Source organism: Triturus cristatus, chromosome 11, assembly GCF_964204655.1.
Source record: "Triturus cristatus chromosome 11, aTriCri1.1, whole genome shotgun sequence".
Classification (NCBI taxonomy): Eukaryota; Metazoa; Chordata; class Amphibia; order Caudata; family Salamandridae; genus Triturus; species Triturus cristatus.
The window spans coordinates 499,675,090-499,699,665 of record NC_140594.1 but is presented as its reverse complement, the minus strand read 5'-3'; the positions used below and the strand labels follow the sequence as shown (position 1 = coordinate 499,699,665).

The window sequence follows — 24,576 nt, the reverse complement described above, 5'->3', positions numbered from 1 at the left end:
AAGGTCTCAATCTTTTGGAGGATTGGACTTCATTAATATAACTGCGCCTCTTCTTAAGCATTTTTGCGAGTTGTGGTTCTCTACACAGGCATTGACTGTTTTAACTGCCCTGCTCTGTTCTTTTTTATTGTTCAATGTGTCTCTCTCCATTTTTGCCTCTTGACTTTATTACCGATTTTGTAGTTGCTGAAATATACTACGCTCTGTTTTGCTCCATTATATTCAATGCGGCAAGATCTGCCACTTCAGGCCACTCGCTTCCCTAATTTCACTATTCTCTATAATGCACATGAATGTCTTCACACTTCAAGATGGCCGTAGCTTTTGCAACTGCAAGTCTATCTTTTATTTCTATTACTCACGGTCACCTGACCCACTGCTCCCAATAGGAAGGTCCCATTTATAGCACCTCTTCCCGGTTCACTCAGTGCTGCGATCGGCAATACTAATGGATTGACAGACCCAAGACCACGTAGGTAAGCGAGAGTGCCCCATATGCTGGTTTTTCCCATCATAGATGATGCTCTCACAATCCTAATCTCCCCTTGCTCCTTCCTTTTAGCATTTGCACGAAACTGGACTCGAGACCGCACAAACAGCTTGATATACATTCAAACATGTTTACCTTGGACCTTTTGTAAATCGGTAAGCGCGTACGCCTGCACGCTTAGATCTCTCACTCCCAGATAACACTTTCACATCCCTAATCTACCCCTTGCTCCTCCCTTTCAGCCTTGGCTAGGAACTTGGATTGCAACCGCTAATGCGGCTTGTTTTATATCCTATCACATTCTGACTGAACCTTCACAATCAGTAAGCACATATGACTTGCACGCTATGCTTCCCCCTTCCCCCTTTCAGCCGATAACTAACATCCTTCCCCTCCCCCTCCATCCATTGCAGATCTCCAGTTTCCCGATTGCATCACTCCACGCATCTTTACCAAGACCTTCTCCTTAGCACGTACCACGCCGTTGGTCTTTTGTCTTGATTCTAAGACAGTCTGCCATCTGTCCGGGGGTAAGCTCACTACATGAGCACCAATAGATTCTCCACCTCTTTAGGTCACATTGCGTCGCTGCGCAGCGCGTTCTTAACATCTGGCACTTCTGTCCTTTCCTTTTGTTTACCACCGACAACACAGCTCTGAGTAGAGAACTCCTCTGACACTTTTGCTAGATCCATCTTGATTACCACCATTTTTATGGATTATCTATCGTTTCGCATCACTCTTTCTAGAATTTCTCACGGTTTTCTCACGTGCCCTCCTTTTCATTGAGGAGCTCCACGCATTATATCGGAAACCACAACAGAGGCAATTTCACAAGCACTTTTTAATTTTATTTTTTATTTTTAAAACAACTTTATTAACCAAAATTGCATGGCAAAATTACAAAATTGCACCATATCAAAGTACCATGTATATGAATACAATATATTTCAGCGAGGTTAAACTTGTGTGCATACTGCTGGGAAGCGATACTTAAATTATATAGTATAAGAGCACCAGGACAGTGGGACGAGTCATGATAAGAGGCACCGTAAACAAGGGGGAGGGGCGGGACAAGCTGAGGGGAGTAAGATTGGGGGCAAGCTGCTCAATGACCTTCACCGGAGAGGCAATTTCAAGAGCACTTTGAATGAATGCTGATACTACCCTGCCTGTAAACTAATTCCAATGCATTCTTTCTTTCCTCCTTTTTAGGTCTCGCTGGCGTTGCAGCGCAAAGCGCTGCCGCCAACGAGAAACTATTGTTGCTGTGATGCCTCTCAAGGGAGACAGACTTGGGCACGAGCCGATTCTGGTCCGGGCACGAGCCGATTCTGGTCTGTGAACGCTCTTCACAGTGTGCCCGGACCAGAATCAGCTCGTGCCCAGGTCTGTCTCCCGGCAACAATAGTCTCGTTGGCGGCAGGTCCCTTTCACCCTCCCAAAATATCATTTCCTGTTTCCCTTGCACTCACTTGCTGTTAGTCTGCCCTTCTCCGGTGATGCTCTTCACCCCCTCCGCTGCTGCTTCCTCTGCCCCGGACCCTCCATGCTTCTTTCCTTGGGTTTGTTTTGTTTATGTCCTACCTGGCGGGTTCCTGGAAAGCGCGTGACTCCCCCTGGTCACGTGTGACTCTACAGTCCAATTGCAAGACCCCGGCAGCAGGCGTGGGCCAATCACTAGCTGCCCGCTACATGGGCAGCCAATCACAGACAGACTGGGTGAGTGTTGCGCGCACGCCGTGGCGAGTCTTTCGCTCATGGCATCTCTTGCACGCGGTGTTTTCTACAGGGCCGCGGAGTAGGGGTCCGGCTGCATGTCCTGTAACTGGCGCTTCAGCTTCATCCGGAGAACGAGAGGACAATCCCCCGCACGCCCAGCTAGATTCCTCACTGAGGCAGGTTATTTGTGCCTTTCTGCCCTCTGCTCCTCTCGTCTTTTGTGCCCTTCTGCGCCACTCGTTTTTGTGCCTTTCTGTCCTCTGTTCCACTCGTTTCCCTCTTGTTTTGTGCCTTTCTGTCCTCTGTTCCACTCGTTTCCCTCTTGTTTTGTGCCTTTCTGCCCTCTGCTCCTCTCGTTTTTTCTGCCCTCTGTTCCACTCGTTTTTTTGTGCCCTTCTGCCCTCTGTGCCACTCGTTTTTCCCTCGTGTTTTGTACCTTTCTGCCCTCTGTTCCTCTTGTTTTTTTTGTGCCCCTCGTTTTTCCCCCCTTTTGTGCCCCTTTTGCCCTCTGTCCCACTGGTTTCCCCGCCGCTGTGGACCCCTTCCAACACTACATATTCACCAAAGGATTGTGTGTGTGTGGGTCGGTGTGTGGCTCTTTTGTGCCCTTCTGCCCTCTGTGCCACTCGTTTTTGTGCCTTTCTGCCCTCTGTGCCACTCGTTTTTCCCTCTTTTTTTTGTGCATTTCTGTCCTCTGTTCCACTCGTTTTCCCTCTCTTTTTGTTCCTTTCTGCCCTCTGCTCCTCTCGTTTTTGTGCCCTTCTGCCCTCTGTGCCACTCGTTTTTGTGCCTTTCTGACCTCTGTGCCACTCGTTTTTCCCTCTTTTTTTTGTGCCTTTCTGTCCTCTGTTCCACTCGTTTTCCCCCTTTTTTTGTTCCTTTCTGCCACTCACGTTTTTGTGCCCTCCTGCCCTCTGTTCCACTCGTTTTTTTGTGCCTTTCTGCCCTCTGCTCCTCTCTTTTTTTGTGCCCTTCTGCCCTCTGTGCCACTCGTTTTTGTGCCTTTCTGCCCTCTGTGCCACTCGTTTTCCACTCTTTTTTTGTGCCTTTCTGTCCTCTGTTCCACTCGTTTCCCTCTTTTTAATAGTGCCTTTCTGCCCTCTGCTCCTCTCGTTGTTTGTGCCCTCTGTTCCACTCTTTTTTTGTGCCCTTCTGCCCTCTGTGCCACTCGTTTTTCCTCGTTTTTTGTGCCTTTCTGCCCTCTGTTCCTCTCATTTTTCTGTGCCCTTCTGCGCCACTCGTTTTTTTTCCTTTTTGTGCCCCTTTTGCCCTCTGTCCCACTCGTTTCCCCACCGCTGTGCCCCCTGTGGACTCCTTCCAACACTACATATTCACCAAAGGATTGTGTGTGTGGGGCTCGGTGTGTTTGTGTGTGTATAGATGCAATAGGTCTCGCCTTTGCGAGAGCTAAAGTTATTGACATTGTAAATGACTATGCCATTTATTTATCTGTTTTCAAAAGCAACCCATAAATAAAAAAGTTTGTCATTTACAATACCAATAGCTCCAACTTATGCAAAAGGTGAGACCATTGCATTGTAAATGCTTGTGTTCAATTCCCATCAAACACCGTTATTGATGTGAGTGGCCATTACCCCGCCTGAGTTCGAGAATTTAATGGCTGCAAGAATGCTTGAGAGATTTTTGGTTTATCATTGTATAGTTTGGAATAATTCCTATATTCACCTCCCTCCACTGGTGGAAAACAGCAAGCCTCAGAGTTATATCGGCTTTACTTTCTTTGCTCTTTCTTGTTATGATGCTTACACAAATCAGGGTTTTAAAATACTTTAAACCAAGCTGTGACTTTCTTAGTCAGAGAAGCTAAGGGCCTGGTTCATTGACTGGCCGGTGCTCCGCCGTCCAACAGGGTGATGGAGGGGACATGACATATGCCACCCTGGCAGACCACCGCCTACCACACCAGGGGATCACCTCTCCTATATCTGTGCTTTAACAGGAGCCTCCATCATAGAAGCTCTTGTGAATACACACAACTTTGGTGAGCATCCACCATGTTTCGGGGGGCCAAGCCCCAAGCGTTGTTTGTTTTTCAGCAACAAAGTCTCAGAGGGGGAGCTTGTTTCTGAAAACAAAATACTTAAATACCTTGACAGCCTGGGAGTTTTCCTGATGGTGAGGGGGTCGTTTAGTAATTATTTTTTTTCTGTTCAGGACTGCTAGGTTTTGCGCCATCTTTGCAGCCGGGTACCCTGTTGTCAAACTATAAATCAAGCACTAGATATAAATTCATATGTTAGTATCAGAGCGAATGCAGGACACATGCCTACTCTTTCCTTTCCTTCAGTCCTGAGACCCAGATTTCTTGGAGGAGGGCAGAATCCATGCCAGACGTTCCTGATACTCTGTGGTTTCCTCTCTTTCTATGTGTCTCTGTCTCTCTCTCTCTCTCTGTTTCTCATTGTGTCTCTATCTCTCTTGTATCCCTGCATCTCCTATCTCTGTCCCTCTCTGACTCTCTTCACTCTTTCTCTGTCTCTTTTCTTTTTCTCTGTTTCTTTTCTCGTTCTCTCTGTCTCTCCCTACATCTCTATCTCTCTCTCTTGTTTCTATGTATCTCTGAACCTCCTATCTCTCTCTGTCTCTCTTTTCTCTTTCTCTGCCTCTCCATGTGTCTCTATCTGTCTCTCGTCTCTATTTATTTCAGATTTCCTCTGTGTTCTGTCCCTCTCTGACTCTTCTCTCTTTCTCCCTCTCTTTTCTCATTGTCTGTCTCTTTTGTCTTTCTCTCCCTCCGCCTCTATTTCTCTCTCTCGTCTGTATGCATTTCTGAATCTGTCTCTCTTGTGTCTATGTATCTCTGATTCTCCTCTCTCTCTCTCTCTCTCTCTCTCTCCCTCTCCCTCTCTCTGTCTCTTATCTCTATGTATCTCCTCTCTCTGTTTCTCCCATCGCTGTCTCTCTTCTCTCTTTCGTTCTCTCTCCAGAGCTTGCCCCTTGAGAGGTGAGAGCCGAGAGCCATGTCAGGACCCTAAGGCAAGTCCGGCTCAGTTGGTTTATACTCCGTCATCAGCTGCAAACATAAACCCATCTGAGGATGAATTTTCGCATCACCCAATAACCAAACAAGCAGATTATGAAATAAACAGCCGGAGAAAACAAGTGCCACTAATTTGTTCTTCACCCTTCAGTGTGCTTTATTGCCCAATATCTCCGAAGAGGAGAAGCAAACATGAAACCATTGTTTAATTCCTAGAAAGTCTCATAAACTCATCTGGCGTGAATAGATCCTGCGCAGTGACACAGAGCTAAACATGATAAAGGTCTTTTTAATGAGACTTAACAGCCACCTTTGATGCACACATGCGAGTAGGAATAATAAAGGAACGTTTCTGAATGTTTCCATATCTTTTATTGGGTATACGGAGAAGAGAAAGAAACAATGATACAACGATGCATTTCTCAGATGCTGCCAACATCTTGTTGTCGACATGGCCATGTAACACCCACCTCTGTGATGTAAGGCCTTGTGAGCCAATCAGACAATAGAAAACAACGGTCCTCAGGCGAAAACTCACTAAACTCTCGAGGAGAAATAACAAGCATTAAAAATGCAATAGGTCTCGCCTTTCATTAAGTTAAAGCCATTTGCTTTGCTATACAAAACCATTAGCAAAGCAAATGGCTTTAACTTAATCAAAGGCGAGACCTATTGCATTTTCAATGCTTGTTACCTTTTTCTATGGTTCTAGCAATTAACGCCACATGTAAACAGGCATGTCAATTATAATCTCCTGAAGATGATCCCAGCATTGTTTTAAGGGAACGAAACACCGTCGACACCTTGCACACCATATACACTTTCAAAATGCTGTAATTTCTGTGTAATGGTGTCTTTTGCATATTTTGTTTGTTCTATAAGAAATGTGTTTGAAACAAACAATCTCCCTTGACTGAACCCCTCACTTTATGTTGTATGTCTTTCTTACCCAAGTTGGATGCAGGCATGTGTCCCACTGAAACTGTTTTGTGTTTATTGCTTGTAAATATTGTTTTGATTGCATATTAAATATCTGTCCGGCTGGAAAGATGTCTACAATATAGTACTGATTAGGTCTATATTTACTGATCATAACTTATTTTCTGTCTGGGGACCACTGTCTGTAGAAAAAGCTCAATTACCCAAAGGTCCCTGACCGACTATATTTAAGTCTCCTTGTTTGTTCATAATATCAAGGTATAGACCAGCAAGTTCCGCCTCCCTCCTTGTGGAAACTGCTATTACTTCTCCTAATTGAGGGATTTAGGCCAGATATCTCCTACCGATCCTATCTCGTAGAGAATGTTGCAACTTCTCACTAGTGTTTTGTTGGATGTTTTACGCACTATTTGTAATGTCTCTCTGATATGTAGGATAGTCCCCTCTGAGTGGAAGAAAGCCTGTGTGGTGCCACTATTAAAAAAAGCCTATGAATGATCCATCCACTCTCAACAAATTCCATCCGATTTCACTGCTTCCTTTCCCAGTAAAAGTCTTGGAAAAGTATGTGAATTCAACACTTCCAAAATATCTTGAGAGTAACAATTTGCCGGACCCAGCACAGTCATGTTTTTTACTAATTCATTGAAAGGAAACAGTTTTGGTCACTGTTCTAGGTGATGTCAAGAGGGCACCAGACTATGGCAAATTTGTTGAGCTAGTATAATTAGATCGTCCTCTACCTTTGACACCGTCTCCAATGAGATCTTGTTATCGAGATTGGCGGAAATAGGTGTTGGGGACACAGCATCGAAATGGTGCAGGTCTTATCTCAATGACAGAGCTCAAGAGATTTCTCTCGCTTACTACTGCTCGAGGTTTACAACCATTAAACAGGGAGTCCCACAGAGCTCATCATTAAGCCCTACTCTCTTCTATCTGTTTGAGACCACAGGCTTAGCTGATGCACGATCAGGGAACCGTCTTTATGAATTATGCGGATGACCCTCAGCTTGTCATCTCGAGGATTTCATTACAAGACTGGAGGCTCCCACTGTGCATAACATCTTTTATTGCCACTCCTGCGGCATCAGTGGAACATAATTGTGATTGCTGTGGATATGACAATAATTGGCAAGAAATGAGGGAGAACTCCCTATTGGACACCAGTAAGGTGTCTGAGTTAAAGGTAGGTGGTAACGGAAAATATTCAGATTTGTGAATGAAGTGGTAAACTCCCCACTGGAGTATATTCCTACTCTAATTCGCATCACTTTCCTGGCCGCCCTTTTGGATTGTATCATTGGTAGGATGTTGGATGTAATATGTCTTATGTGGGAGGAAATGACTAGGGGTGCATGCTTCACAAAAGGTGTAGCACGTGTTTTTGTCCACAAATGTGAACCTTTGCGCACAGTTATGAAAATAGATGTATTTTTGCATATCAGCATTCCGGCTTATATAGTTCACCATCTGCACGCTGAGCTAGCTGTATGGAATGAGGCCTTGACAAGACGTCTAGAATGAAGAAGCCACCGTGCATCAGAAGCGCACCATTTTGCATGTGTGATCTACCGTTTTCACTACTGCCTATTCCCTTGGAACCCGGAAGCAGCCTCACTTCCTTGACAACACCCACAACTTACTCCTTTTCTCATATCACATCACTTCTCAGAACCCATACATTCTGAAGACACTGAATGGAAGTTTTATAACATGACCAATGAGTCACCTCTTGGGTGTTCACAATGCCAGGCTTTTAACCTACCAAGTGCTGTCAGCCTTGTAAAAAGGCCAGGAGGATGAAACACCTACCTGCTGCCCCGGATGTTCCATGTATTCGGCTGGTCATCTGCTTATTATAACAACTGCATCATCGCAACAACTCTTGAAGAATAAGAAGGTGGTTTTCTGGACATTACTTGAATCAAAGGAAGAATCTCTTACAGACTTTCTAAGATTGCTTTGAAACATTTTGTGTTGTGTGCTCCAACCCCTTTGTGTTTTTCCTTGCACATCTTTCTTTTATCAGACGCAATGGCTGGCTGACCATTCACAAAATGTTGCTCATAGTTCCATTGCTGGGCGGGCATGGCTGCACTGAAGGTTAAGAGGCTCCTTCTCTTCTGGATTAGGTCCTCTTCCCTGCAGGTCTTCATCTACCCTCTTTATTAGCATATCTAAAGTTAGACCACTCATCACGTCACTGTGTAAAGAAGGGTTGGGCCCTGAAAGGCATTCTTTCACAATGTATTCAAAGTGTGTTCCTACATGTTCTTGGAAAAGTGTGGTCCACCCTTGAAGAGTGCTTTCAAATTCAACAACCAACCAGAGAACCAGAGATGCAATTTGAATCAGTTTTAAGAAACTAACAGTTATGATGTAAGTCCATAGCAATCACTGAAGCAATCAGTGCATCTGGCTAATTGAGACGCCTCTCTGTTTGACAGATACAGATGCCTCTACATCTAGTGCAAAATGAACTCATTTTATTTCTAAACACTGATGGACTGAACCATTCCACATATATATATATTCACTGAAAAAACCATAGGTTTCAGGCACGTGTCATGAGTGATGTCACTGACCATGTCATGAGTGATGTAATATGTGACGTCATCAGCAGTGTATTGCGGGCGCGCGAGTTATAGTTAGCTGAACTAACTATAACGGGGGAATTTCTATGGTTTTGTACGAGTGAAAAGTCCAGCTAACTATATCGCCCCTGAAACCTATGGTTTTTTCAGTGAATTTCTAAGGTTTTTTAAATGCTAATTCCTAGCTATAACGTGCCTGAAACCTATGGTTTTTTCAGTGAATTTCAAAGGTTTTTTAAATGCTAATTTCTAACTATGCCTACAGAGATAGGACATGTGAAGAAAGAAGGAAAAACGCACAGAAAGAAAAAAAAACAAATGCAGAAAGAAGCAACAGAAGTCCTCATAGACGAAGAAAAGTGCAGGAAGAAATATAACATGCAGAAAGAACAAACAGAAGAGCAGAAAGAAGCCTTGTTTCAAAATCATCCTGTACCTTCAACTTTTTCAGACGGATACTGGTGGTAACTGAGTCTGCCTAAGCAGTCCTAGAGCCAGTGCTATGTTAAAAGACACTCAGAATACAGTGAAAACACCTACATACACTAGGGCACACTATGCGTTGGGGTCCCCCTGTGATTAGCATGACCTCCTCTGTAAGCCCCTAGTATATAATAGGGCAGGGGATTAAAACTACCTCTTAAAACGCACCACAGGGCGAGTTTGAACACGTCACCTCATGCCCCGTCCCCTCCCTTCCCCACTGTGTAAACACACCCTGTAGCCATTTTAAGTTGGGAGATTAAGTACCCTTGAATCCTGAGGGTCCCTAGGGTCCAACTAGACCACTAGGTACCTCCAGTAAGCGCCACAGAGCTGCGTTGCAGAGAGGTGTAAAAAGTGGCACGGCCTGCACCACCTCTCTGCAACGCAGAGCAGTGGTGCTTACTGGAAGCACCTGGTGGGCAAGTTGGACCCCAGGGTCCCTCGGGATTGAAAGGGAATTATTTCCCCAACTTAAAAACGCGCCACAGGACGTGTTTGCACACGTCACCTCAGGCCTCGTCCCCTCCCTTCACCACTGTGTAAACGCGCCCTGTGGCCGTTCTTAGTTGAGAGATTAAGTCCCCTTGAATCCTAAGGGTCCCTAGGGTCAAACTAGCCCACTAGGTACCTCCAGTAAGCGCCACAGAGCTGCGTTGCATGGAGGTGTAAAAAGTGGCGTGGCCTCAGAACACCTGTCTGCAACGCAGCTCCCTGGCGCATACTGGAGATACCTGTTGGGCTAGTTGGCCCTCAGGGACCCTCAGTATTGAAGGGGAATTAATTACTCAACTTACAACTGGCCAGGGGGCGCGTTTGCAGAGTGCTGCAAGGAGGGGGCATGGCCTCTGGCGCGATGTCGGTCTTTTATTTATTTATTTTTAAGAAGGAGGGCCGTGTGGCCCCCGTTCTTTTTCTAATTTATTAGCCCTGGGGACCCCATCCCCCAGGACCTGCACCCTAATTTTTTTTGTTGAAAAAAATTAATTTGGCCCTCCCAAGGCCTTAATTGGCCCCGGGGACCCCAACCCCCGGGTCATGGCCTTTTTTTTTAATTTTTTTTTTTTTATTCTTTAGGAGGGGGGTGTGTTGCTGGATAAACCGTATGTACCTATCACCATGACGATTTGCGTGATATTCATTAAAAGGCGACTATGCATACAATGAATCCACGTAGAATGTATTCACACCGCTAGTGGAGCTCTGACATGTCTGACACCCTACCGTGCCTAATCCCGGCGCCCCCGCTGGTGGGTACCCTTTAAGTAGACACCCTTGTCGTTTATTTATACAAACATGAGTAGCTATTGACGGGCACATTTAATACACATGCACACCAAGCCATTCAAAGGGGATTCGACAAAAATTCGACCAAACTATGCAAGAAACCCCCTCACGGTTAATAAAACACACATCCACCGCCGGATGTGTAATACTTTTTATTTTACTCTCTGGAAAGGAGACAAACCTCACTTGAGAGTCACAGCGTGCTCCTGGCTGAGCCCAATGCTGTGTTACACCCACCATTGCCTGCTGAGTGCCACACACCTCTGTGTTGTATTCCACCATCTAGTGCTTATGCTATGACACTCTCTAGGCCATGTGCACTGTAACACCACCCCGTGAATATGTCATGCCACACTTGCCTTCGCACGGGTTATATTGCCCCATCTAACGTGCCTTCCTCGATGCCTATGTTATAAAGCACAGCGCTATGCCATACTTATTGCAATCTGGGACCCATATCTTTGTCACAGTGCATGTGCAATGTTTCACTACCCAGTACATATTTTATATTACAACTTTAGAGACTACTTAGGTTACACAACACTGCCCTGTGCATATTACACTCCAAGGCGCATATCACATAGCAAGCGCTAGTGCCTGTGCTATCTCGCGCTCTCCAATGAATCTGTCATTGCGCACAATGTATTGCATATTATATTTCACGCCCCGGTTCATCTTATATCACACGTTTTGGTGCATAGTTTATACCATATACTATATCTAGTTTTCATTTTCAATCGTGCTCTCAGGACTATGTTCTATATAACACTGCGTCCACCTACCCTTTTCACGGGCATTACATTTTACGATGAGGGGTGGAAGGTCAGGGGATGTTTCTGCCAAGTGAGCCCGTAGTCACAGTCCCAAACGTTCTCTTCTTCCTGAATAAAAGTGAGAGTATGCTGCATACTTGTTCATATTTTAAGTAGTTCGCACAGACACACATTTTAAAATCAATAAAGTTCCTAATACCCACCTTCTATGAACAGTTAGCTTGCTGCCCCATCCACCTCCTCCCTATCCTCTGTTGTCTGAATCCATGGACTAGCCTCCTCCCTCCTGCCATGCATGGTCTGATGTGCTGCCACTGCCCTCCATTTAGCATGATGTACTAGTCCACTCCTCCTGCCCTCCATTGCCCAATTCTATGGGCAATCATTGACCTCCTGCTTAGCCTCTGTGCTTAGCTTGCTGCCCCTATTCTCCTTCCCCCTGCCCTCCGATGTCTTTGTGCATGCCCCTGCTCCATCCTTTTTGACCACCATGTTCCATGGACCTGCCACTCCTATCTACTCTGAGTGTTCTGTTGAGCTGCCACTCCCCTCCCACCTGCCTAGCATTGTCAGATGACTGTAACCTGTCCCTGCCACCTCCACCCTGCCTGTCCACATGCCATGCCCCTATCCCCTTCCTCCTGTCCTTCATGGTCCATTTTACTGCCACACCCTTCTGCCCTCCCTGGTCTGTTGTGCTGCAACTGCTCCTCCTGCCTGCCCCGCGCGGTCTGTTGTGAGGCCCCTTCCCCTGAACTCTCTTGTCTGTGCCCAGGTCCTGACCCGCCCTTCTATCCTCCATGGTCCTTTGTGCATGCCCCTGCACCCTCCTTCTTGCCCATCATAGCCATTGTGCTGCCACTAACCCTCCTGCTTGCCCTGCATGGTCTTCTGTGCTGCCATGGCCCCTCCCACCTTCCCTGTGTGGTCAGCTAGCTGCTCCTGACCCCCTCCCACCTTCCCTCCATGGTCTGTGTGTATGCCATCAGTCTCACTGTTGCTCTCCGTGGTGTGTCTTGTTTCTAGTGCCCATCCTGCCTGACCTCCATGGTCATCTTGCTGCTCCTGCCCTGCCCCCTTGCCCCCAGCCCTCTGTTTCCATGTGCAGACCCCTATTCCCTCCTTCCTGGCTTGTCGGTTCCATTGTAATGCCCCTGATCCGTCCCTCCTGCCCTTTATGGTCTGTTATAATTAAGGCTCCCTGTTTTCCGTTTTTACGGATTTTTACAGATAAATACAGACAGAAAGCAATGTGTTTTCTGTCTGCATTTATTTTTTAAAGTGGATAAATACAGAAAATTGTGCTTCTTTTAAGTGATTCTCCGTGCAGCCTTTCATGAACTATAGGCCAGCAGCTGAGCAGATGGACAGCAAGTGAAATTAAAAACAGGATGACATTTCTTTAAATAACAGCATATGTCAACTTACATTTATGGTATAATGCTAGTATATTACAGTGGGTGTACTGTTATGTAATATTTGGCTGCTTAAATAGCTAAAAACCGACAGACATCATAGTATGAGTGTGTGTCTATCAGTTAAATAGATATGGAAATGTACAGTTTTACAACTTCATTTATATGTAAAGTACAAAATAAATATGGATAAATACAGATAAAATGGCCAAAAAATAAATATGGATAAATACAGACGGAAATGGCCAAAAAATAAATACCATAAAACCGGGAGCCTTAGTTATAATGCAGCTTTCACTCCTGTCTGTCCATTATGGTCAGCTAGCTACCATTGCCTCTTTCCCCTCTGTTGTCTGTTGTCCATGTGCATGGTCCTGTCCCCTCCCTATTGCTTTCTATGGATTGTTGTGCTGCACTCAGTCCCGCATGCCCTGTGTGGTGTATTGTGCTGCTGCAAACCCTGATGGGCCCTGTAGGGTCAGTTTGGTGCACCTCTCAATGTCCCTCCTGTCCTCTGTTATCCGAGTCCATGTCCCTACCCCAATTCCTCCTGCCTACCATGATCCAATGTACCATACTTGCGAACATTTTGAACTTGGTAAGAGGGAGATTTTGAAATAAAACTGGGGTATTGATTTTCCCTTTTGAGTTACATTGAAAAAGAGAAGATTGTAGACAGGAACCAGATCAAGTAAAGCCCATTTGAGCTTAAAAACATTGGACGTTTCCTGGCTGAAACGGGTCTGTTGCATGTATGGTTGTATGACCACTGCCTCTTCCTTCTGCCCACAATGGTCTATTACATCACCACAGCCTCTCTTGCCAGTCCTGTATTGTTGGTTTGTAGCCCCTGCCCCCCTTTCCACTGCCCTCCATAGTCTGTTTTGCTGCCACTGCCCTTCCTGCCTGCCTAGTGTGGTCAAATTGTTGCCTCTGCACTCTCCTGCCTGCCTTCAATTTTCAGAGTCCGTGCCCCTGGCCTCTGCCTCTCAACAGTATCCCAATGAACAACTAGATTGCTAACATTCTATATTTATTACAAAAGTGTGGACTGCCTGACGTCATCTTGATGTAATCAAAACTGTAATGCCTAGAGCATTTCCTTTAGAAATTACATATATGAGAGGGTCTTATTTGCATCAAAATTATGGTTAGTGCTCTAAAAACTAAAATGAGGACATATTTTCTGAGTTTTCAAATAGCGACAAAGAACTTTTAAATTATTTGTAATCTTTATGTTTTTGTATCCAGTTGACCACTTGATTAAATGTTGCACCTAGGGGAGAGGATGTGGTATTACTTCCAGAGCTGCAGACTTTGCAACTGGGGAACCAGGTTGGAGTTTCTGCTTCAGCTCAACATTCTGTGATTCTGGTCAAATTACTTAATCTCCCCATGTCTACAACCAAAATGAATTTGATCTTGTGTGATGTAACCAATGCTCATGTAAAGCACTCCAATACCTGACAAGTCTGCACTATATAAAACTGCAAATACACAACAAATAAGTGTTTTGCACACTTCTGTCATTGGGCTACATTTGGGCTACATTTGGGTGATATTTGGGCTACATTTGGGCTACATTTGGGCTCTTTTGTCTCTGGTGGCCATTTTAGGAGATTTATTTGTTATGAAGTTTCCTAATTTCCTCATTTACTGCAGTCTCCTCAGTAGGAAATGCTTTCAGTGTTTTACTTTGATCCCATCAAGAAGGTATTCAGATATGTCACACATTTGCCATAAATTCTGAATGTTAGCACTCTAGTTGCTCATTAGATCACTGTAGTAAAGCTACTGCTCACCACGGAAGTCTGCTGCTAGTATTAGAAGTGCATGTTTCAGTCTGCATATCAGACTTTTTTAATGAAATAGAAGAGGATTTGAGAAGTCACTCAAATATGCCCTAATTTTTATTTCTTCACCACTAATCATAATTTCAATGGCAAAATGAACCTCCTCATTGTGTTCCCTTTTAAATTAAATGTTTTAAGTGTTACCAGTTTATTCCAATCAAGATGGCTTCAGGTATGCCATACTTTTGTCATAAGTAAGAAAGTAAGCGCTCTAGTTGATTTTAAGAACACTCTGGGACGTTCTGTCATTGGGCTACATTTGGGCTACATCTGGGTGATATTTGGGCTACATTTGGGCTCTTTTGTCTCTGGTGGCCATCTTGGGAGATTTATTTGTTATGAAGTTTCCTAATTTTCTCATTTACTGCAGTCTCCTCAGTAGGAAATACTTTCAGTTTTTTACTTTTATTCCATCAAGAAGGCATTCAGATGTGTCACACATTTTCCATAAATTCTGAATGTTAGCACTCTAGTTGCTCATTAGATCACTGTAGTAAAGCTACTGCTCACCAGGCAAATCTGCTGCTGGTATTGAAAGTGCATGTTTCAGTCTGCATGTCAGAATTTTTTTATGAAATAAAAGAGGATTTCAGAAGTCAAAATGTGTTTTTCTTTCTGCAGCACTAATCATAATTTATATGGCAAAATGAACCCCCTCATTTTGTTCCTTTGTAAATTAAATGTTTTAAGTGTTACCACTTTATTGCAATCAAGATGGCTTCAGGTGTGCCATACTTTTGTCATAAGTAAGACTGTTAGCGCTCTAGTTGTTCTTTAGAACACTCTGGTAAGCTGCAGTAGAACACAAAGGAATCAACTGACAGTCTCTGCCCTTGTTGGATGTACATGTTTTACTGAGAATGTCAGACTTCATTCTCACATGACTGAGAAAGATAATGTGAATTTACAGAAAATATGCTCTCAGTTTAGCTTATAGATCACCTTCCAAACCTCTGTGGGAAAAGCATGAGAAAATAGTTTTCTCTAAAACATGGTTCATGATATCACAGCAGAAGGCTTTTTCACATGGTAAAATCACCTTAGAACACACCACAATTCCTTAAATGAGTATGGTACCATCAACAAATGATTTATAATGTAACTAAAGTCTTAAAACCTTCTATTAACTGCAATGCTTTTTAATGAGGTGCTATCATGTATATTGGTCCCAGGATGGCTGCCAACACTTCTTGGATGAAGTGCTGACAGCCAATCAGATCTCAGGATGAGATGTGTGGTTAGGCTCCGCCCAGATATATATATGATTTTACTTTTGATTTTCTCAGGAACTACTGAACAGATTGACTCCATATATGCAAAAGGCACATCCCTGAGCTGAGGACTACCTCTTTGCCAAATTTCAAGTAATTCTGTTCAGCCGTTCGGGCTGTACCTTGGACTAAAGGTCCCTATGGAAAATTGCATGGGGAAAATGCGTTTTGGGACCCCCCTTTTTTCTCCGCCCCCGCTTGACGAATCCCCCCGAGACTTTCAGGATAGGAGCGGAGCGGAGCGCCCCACCTATTTCGAAAATTTCGCGAGGATTCGTCAACCGGCGTCAAAGTTATTCCAAATAGAATGTTGCGGATTTCCTATGGAAACACGGTCCTAACTATAACTATCTACTGGCGACCGCCACTAGATAATATATGTATATATATATATATATAAACTTCCAGGATGCTCCTTCTGATTGCTCACGGACCCGTGGGAGTTGGCGCACACGCCAGCGGAGCATGCTGGAATTCCAATATTCAGTAAATGTCCATTAACGTGCGCTCTCAGTACCAAAAGATTCCACAATGCAGAAGATGCGGCAAAGGGGTGTTTATTCACAACGCGTTTCAACTACAAGAGTCTTGATCACGTGATCAAGACTCTTGTAGTTGAAACGCGTTGTGAATAAACACCCCTTTGCCGCATCTTCTGCATTGTGGAATCTTTTGGTACTGAGAGCGCACGTTAATGGACATTTACTGAATATATGTTGTACCGGTAGCAGGCACCGTTTACCGACATGCCTTCTCGGTCAGGAGAACGCGCTCGGCTTGCATCAGTTTGGTTAGGTGTTTGGAAGACACAAGCGCGTGCCCCCCCAGCTGGTTTCAGATACTCACCTGAGCAAGGGACCATACGGGGAGAGAAGAAGTAGCAGTAGGCTGCTTTAAGGTGGTTGAAAATGGAGATGACATCATTGCACCCTGCCTTGACTGCCGGAGGATGATTGCAACACGCAGCCAGCAATGGGACACCACCTGGTGTATGAAAAAGCAGATCACTGTATCTGCAATCACAGCGTGGGACATGAAAACCCGAGACGGATCACAGCAGGAGTGGCGGAGTCAAAGGCTGAGAGAGGCGGGGTCAAGAGCAATATGCTCCAATGAGGGAAGTACTATCTACCTTCAAATACAAGCCCCCAGGCAGAACACTATCAAAGTGAAGCGGGCACTGAGGAAAGCCACAAGGCTGAAACGCGTCTACCCAGCGTTTCACCATTTTAACAAGACTTTGAACTGGGAAACCTTTGCAATAAATCCATCTTCTCCACTGAGCATGTGTCGGACCCGTTTCTTTTGAAGTGGGATTGGACTCGATGTTGTACCGGTAGCAGGCACCGTTTACTGACACGCCTTCTCGGTCAGGAGCACGCGCTCGGCTTGCATCAGTTTGGTTAGGTGTTTGGAAGACACAAGCGCGTGCCCCCCCAGCTGGTTTCAGATACTCACCTGAGCAAGGGACCATACGGGGAGAGAAGAAGTAGCAGTATGCTGCTTTAAGGTGGTTGAAAATGGAGATGACATCATTGCACCCTGCCTTGACTGCCGGAGGATGATTGCAACACGCAGCCAGCAATGGGACACCACCTGGTGTATGAAAAAGCAGATCACTGTATCTGCAATCACAGCGTGGGACATGAAAACCCGAGACGGATCACAGCAGGAGTGGCGGAGTCAAAGGCTGAGAGAGGCGGGGTCAAGAGCAATATGCTCCAATGAGGGAAGTACTATCTACCTTCAAATACAAGCCCCCAGGCAGAACACTATCAAAGTGAAGCGGGCACTGAGGAAAGCCGTAAGGCTGAAACGCGTCTGCCCAGCGTTTCACCATTTTAACAGGACTTTGAACTGGGAAACCTTTGCAATAAATCCATCTTCCCCACTGAGCATGTGTCGGACCCGTTTCTTTTGAAGTGGGATTGGACTCGATGTTGTACCGGTAGCAGGCACCGTTTACCGACACGCCTTCTCGGTCAGGAGCACGCGCTCGGCTTGCATCAGTTTGGTTAGGTGTTTGGAAGACACAAGCGCGTGCCCCCCCAGCTGGTTTCAGATACTCACCTGAGCAAGGGACCATGCGGGGAGAGAAGAAGTAGCAGTATGCTGCTTTAAGGTGGTTGAAAATGGAGATGACATCATTGCACCCTGCCTTGACTGCCGGAGGATGATTGCAACACGCAGCCAGCAATGGGACACCACCTGGTGTATGAAAAAGCAGATCACTGTATCTGCAATCACAGCGTGGGACATGAAAACCCGAGACGGATCACAGCAGGAGTGGCGGAGTCAAAGGCTGAGAGAGGCGGGGTCAAGAGCAATATGCTCCAATGAGGGAAGTACTATCTACCTTCAAATACAAGCCCCCAGGCAGAACACTATCAAAGTGAAGCGGGCACTGAGGAAAGCCGCAAGGCTGAAACGCGTCTGCCCAGCGTTTCACCATTTTAACAGGACTTTGAACTGGGAAACCTTTGCAATAAATCCATCTTCTCCACTGAGCATGTGTCGGACCCGTTTCTTTTGAAGTGGGATTGGACTCGATGTTGTACCGGTAGCAGGCACCGTTTACCGACACGCCTTCTCGGTCAGGAGCACGCGCTCGGCTTGCATCAGTTTGGTTAGGTGTTTGGAAGACACAAGCGCGTGCCCCCCCAGCTGGTTTCAGATACTCACCTGAGCAAGGGACCATACGGGGAGAGAAGAAGTAGCAGTATGCTGCTTTAAGGTAGTTGAAAATGGAGATGACATCATTGCACCCTGCCTTGACTGCCGGAGGATGATTGCAACACGCAGCCAGCAATGGGACACCACCTGGTGTATGAAAAAGCAGATCACTGTATCTGCAATCACAGCGTGGGACATGAAAACCCGAGACGGATCACAGCAGGAGTCAAAGGCTGAGAGAGGCAGGGTCAAGAGCAATATGCTCCAATGAGGGAAGTACTATCTACCTTCAAATACAAGCCCCCAGGCAGAACACTATCAAAGTGAAGCGGGCACTGAGGAAAGCCGCAAGGCTGAAACGCGTCTGCCCAGCGTTTCACCATTTTAACAGGACTTTGAACTGGGAAACCTTTGCAATAAATCCATCTTCTCCACTGAGCATGTGTCGGACCCGTTTCTTTTGAAGTGGGATTGGACTCGATATATATATATATATGTATATATCACTTAAAAAAACCATAGGTTTCACACATGTTATAGTTAGGTGGACATTTCACTCGTAAAAAAACGATGAAATTCCCCCGTTATAGTTAGTTCAGATAACTATAACTCGCGCGACCGCAATCCACTGCTGATGACGTCACATATTACATCACTCATGACATGGTCAGTGGCATCACTCATGACATCACTGATGACATCATCCTTTTGATAGAGTGGCGGTTGCGCGAGTTATAGTTATCTGAACTAACTATAACGGGGGAATTTCATTGTTTTTTTATGAGTGAAATGTCCACCTAACTATAACATGTGTGAAACCTATGGTTTTTTAAGTGAATTTGCAAGGTTTTTTTAAATGCTAATTCCTAACTATAACGTGTGTGAAACCCATGGTTTTTTCAGTGAATTTGTACGTTTTTTTAAATGCTAAGTTATATATTTATTATTATATATATTTATTTTACAATAAGCTACGTATTAAAAATTTTGGGGGGGGGGTTTTCACAGTGCGCGCATGGTGCGTGCACGGTGCGTGCACCCCGCGATTTTTAGGGACCCCCTGACAAAGGCTAGGGGGTCAGGAACTCTCTACCCTGCCTCCTTTTCACGTTCGCCACCTTCCTTTTTCACTCTTGCGCTCAAAACAAACAAAATGGCGGCCGACACTTCCTGATTTCGACCGATTAGAACGTTGACTGACATGTAACCACCAATCAGAATTACGCTTGCGCATGTTAGGGTGCGCGCACGGTGCGCGGCTATAGATATTTATGTACTTTAACTGCAATTTTCTCAGGAACTACTGAACAGATTGACTCCATATATGAAAAAGGCACATCCCTGACCTGAGGACTACCTCTTTGCCAAATTTCAAGTAATTCTGTTCAGCCGTTCGGGCTGTACCTTCGACTAAAGATCCTATGGGAAAATGCATGGGGAAAACGTGTTTTGGGACCCCCCTTTTTTCTCGGCCCCCGCTTGACGAATCCCTCCGAGACTTTCAGGGTAGGAGCTGAGCAGAGCACCCCATTAGCTTTGAAAATTTGGCGAGGATTCGTCAACCGGCGCCAAAGTTATTCAAAATAGAATTTTGAGATTTCCTATGGAAACACGGTCCTAACTATAACTATCTACTGCCGACCGCCAGTAGATAATATATATATATATATATATATATATATATATATATATATATATATATATATATATATCCAGAGCACTCCTACGCCACCGCAAGTTCACAGAAAGGAGCACGGACCACAGTTTGATGCTCGTGATGATAGTTTATTTCATTCGAGGTAAGCCAGCCATGACGCGTTTCGACTCCGTGGAGCCTTGATCACATATATAAATTATATATATATATATATATATATATATATATATATAATTTATTTTTTTCACTGAAAAAAACATAGGTGTCAGGCAAGTTATAGTTAGAAATTAGCATTTAAGCAGCCTTAGAAATTCATAGTAAAAAAACCATAGGTTTCAGGGGCGATATAGTTAGCTGGACATTTCACTCGTACAAAACCATAGAAATTCCCCCGTTATAGTTAGTTCAGCTAACTATAAATCGCGCCCCCGCAATGCACTGCTGATGACGTCACATATTACATCACTCATGACATGGTAAGTGACATCACTAATGACATCACTGATCACATCTCAAATGACATCACTGATGACATCATCCATGTGATAATTTGATGCATCTTCTCACACCCTAATATAACCTTTGATACACCCACTCTAAATTACAGGCTGCCATTCTCAAAACCATAGACACTCCTACACCAATAACTACATACCCACGCACTGATTCTTAAGTTTACACACACATCCACGCACTCATCCGTACAGTCACTCATACTTATGGTCACTCAGTACAGGACTATCATATGCACTCATGCACCTATATAGACACTCACACACTGCCACTCATCCATAAAGTTAGTCACACACCTAGTCAGTCATGCAACTAATTAATCACACTGCCATTTACTCACCTATACAGTTATACACACACCAGTTCACTTACTCATACAAATACTAGCACATTCTTACGCTCTTATACAATCACAGATAAAAGCACACACTCATACATACTCCAACACACATATATACTGCCTTTCACATATGTAGTTACTCACACATGTACCACTGAGATATACATTCACTCACTAACACACCCATACACACACTCAACCACCCATATAGTCCATCACAGATGCCCTCTTGAAACCATGCACCTAGTGAATCATCCACTCACACATCTATGCACAGAGTCACACACAGCCCACCCACACAAACACTCAGGCACCCATACAGATACTCAGACAACCAATCAATAACCGATATAGACACTCATGTAGCTATTCACAAACCCATGCAGCCGCTTACACACCAACAGACAGACGGATACAGAAATTCACACAGTTTAGTCACTAACCCATGCATTCAGTAAGATACGTTTAATCACTCACTTATAGAGTCAGTCACGCACCTACTAAATCACCTATTCAGACACTTATACACCCACTCATTGTTCAACACGCCTTTCCCTATATATATTAAACATATTTAAACTTTACAGAAACACACAGTCACTGGATGATGTCATCAGTGATGTCATCAGTGATGTCATTTGAGATGTCATCAGTGATGTCATCGGGTGATGTCACTGACCATGTCATGAGTGATGTAATATGTGGCGTCATCAGCAGTGCATTGCGGGGGCGCGAGTTATAGTTAGCTGAACTAACTATAACTATAACGGGGGAATTTCTATGGTTTTGTACGAGTGAAATGTCCAATTAATTATAACGCCCCTGAAACCTATGTTTTTTTCAGTGAATTTCTAAGGTTTTTTAAATGCTAATTTCTAACTCTAACGTGCCTGGAACCTATGGTTTTTTCAATGAATTTCAAAGGTTTTTTCAATGCTAATTTCTAACTATAACGTGCCTGAAACCTATGGTTTTTAAAGTAAATTTCAAAGATTTTTAAATGCTAGTTTCTAACTATGCCTACAGAGGTAGGACATGTGATAAAAGAAGAAACAACGCACAGAAAGAAGCAAAAGAAATGCAGGAAGAAGCAACAGAAGTCCACAAAGACGAAGGAAAGTGCAGGAAGAAGCAAGACATGTGCAGAAAGAACCAACAGAGGAGCAGAAAGAGGCCTTGTTGCAAAACCATCCTGTACCCACAACTTTTTCAGACGGGTACTGGTGGTAACTGACTCTGACTAACCAGGCCTAGAGCTAGTGCTATGCTAAATGACACTTAGAATACAGTGAAAATGTCACGACCCACAGAGGACGCCGACGAGCACTGCCAGGTTACAGGAAGAACACCCGTGGTAAACGGGAGTAAGGGGAACTACAGTTCCCAGGGCGCAAGGCGGGCAGACGTACATACGTCAGCGCGCTCGGCGCAATCAAGAACAAAAGGAACATCCGGCGGAACTCAGGTGCCGGTTATTTTGGTTTCCTGGTTCGAGCAAGACAGAGTGCTGCGTACTGGTAGGGGTGCTCCGCACCGACTTACTTTTCCTCGCAGGCTCAAGGGCTTGCACTTCTTGAGCATTACAGGTTTGAACTTAATCTGTAGTGATTTCGAACGTAGTCGATCCCGTTGGACGCCGATCACGGCATTGCGGGATCGCCAAGGCTTTTGCTTCTACTTCCGAATAGACCTTTGTCGATCCCGTTGGGCGCCTTACGAGGCATTGCGGGGTCGCGAATACAGGGTCTAGAATCCTTGAGACAATCAGAGGTTCGAGTCCGAGAGAAACCAGACATACAGCGGTTTCGTCTTAGGAGGGACTCAGCGAATGCTCCCAGAGCTAGCAGTACTTACTATCAGAACATTGTGGTAGTAAAACCGCTGCGATACTGTTGGGGGTCATACGTTGTTACTTGCTAGTACTGCACAAGACGTATTGGAGCAGTGCTATAGGGGTGTGTTGAACCCCCACACAGGGGTGCAGGATTTACCCGGGGCGCTAGTCCCATCTGCACGTCATTTGTTTATTTGTACTCCATACAGGGGCGGTGAGGTGACTTCTGGCATACGTCCTCCCCCCCCCTGTACAGTCCGTACACCTAGGAATGGTGGTAGGTACTGAAAACCTAGGGAGATAAGTGAGTGGGGGAGTAGAGTGAGAGGGTGACCCCTATGCTAATCCCTGCCTTCTCTGTAGGACTCCCGAACATCAGCTTCAAGGGGATCCACGTCTCCCAAGCAGTTATTTCCTTTACAGGTACTGCGGGGTAGCTGGGGATAGCAATGTGCCCAGGGTTCTAGGGCTGTTCTAACCATAGCATACTGTTTATTTCTCTTTCAGGTCTCCCTCCCCGCAGTTCCCATCCTTTCCTTCCCTCGCCTGATCGCCCTTCTGTGTCTGTCATATTTATATCAGACCAAGGGGCTATCTGGAGGTGGACCCCTTACAGCATCGTGCGACCCCGAGGACTATTGGACGGTGACAAAATAACCGGCCCACGAATTTACTGTCCTCCCAGTCGCACGGTGGGATGGCCACCTTAGAGGACGTCTTAGCCGCTTTGGCCCAGTTACAGGCCGAGGTGGTTGCCTCTAGAACAGAAACTGCCACACTACAGGCGCAGGTAGACCGCTTGGAGCGGAATCCCTTTGATGCTGGCCCACAACGCCTTCACCCCGCGGCCCCTGTAGTGGTGGAAATCCCCACGCCAAGTCCGTTAGCCACCCCGGAAAGATACAGCGGGGACGGCGGTAAATTGCAAGTCTTCCTGGCGCAAGTTATGTTACATTTTACATGTAAAGCCAGGGCCTTCAATACCAACCATTCGAAGGTCGCTTTCCTTCTCTCCTATTTATCAGGGGATGCAGCCCAATGGGCAGTTCCCTTAGTGAGGAGGGACGACCCGCTCCTGTACGATTGGACCGCCTTTCTGGTAGAATTTGAGAAAACTTTCAATCGCAGAGCCGCTACGCTTTCGGCAGACAGGGATCTGCTGGAGTTGCGACAAGGCCATAGGGATGTCATCGCATATCTCAACGATTTCCGACGACTAATAGCAGAGTCAGAGTGGCCTGAAGGGAAACACGCGGCTATCTTCCATCAGGGCTTATGCGACGAGATGAAAGACGTCTTGGCACAGATCGACCCACAACCCACTTCCTGTGAGGCTCTCATAAGTCTGGTCCTTCGGTTGGACCATAGAATGAGCGAGAGAAAAGGGGAGCACCGAAGGCGAGAGAGACTTGTACCTAATATGGAGAATACCAAGACGACCCACAATGCGGCGCCCAGTAAGCCAGAGCCTATGGAAATCGGAGCGGTACGGTCCACGCTCACCGCCGAGGAACGAGAGTATCGGAGGAAGAGAGGCCTGTGTTTATATTGTGGGCGGAAGGGTCATTTCATACGGGAATGCAGTATGAGGCCAAAAAGTTCGCGTCCCGATCAAAAAGCAGCAGTAACTCGAACTAGTTTATCGTCGGCGGGAAACGACTCGGCTTAAAGAAGAAGGAAGGGAATTCTTTGAGCACCTTGTATATCCCTTCATTGGAAGAGCTGAAA

The 24,576-nt window shown here is 45.3% G+C and overlaps 1 long non-coding RNA gene across 1 annotated transcript in view; it reads left to right on the top strand.

Annotated features, from left to right (window-relative positions):
* The first annotated feature begins 426 nt into the window (after positions 1-426).
* Positions 427-24,576, top strand: part of LOC146784481 (uncharacterized) — an 85,912-nt gene continuing 61,762 nt past the window's right edge. The window contains exon 1 of the long non-coding RNA XR_014970837.1: positions 427-476. This is a non-coding gene — a long non-coding RNA (uncharacterized LOC146784481). The remainder of the gene's footprint in view (positions 477-24,576) is intronic.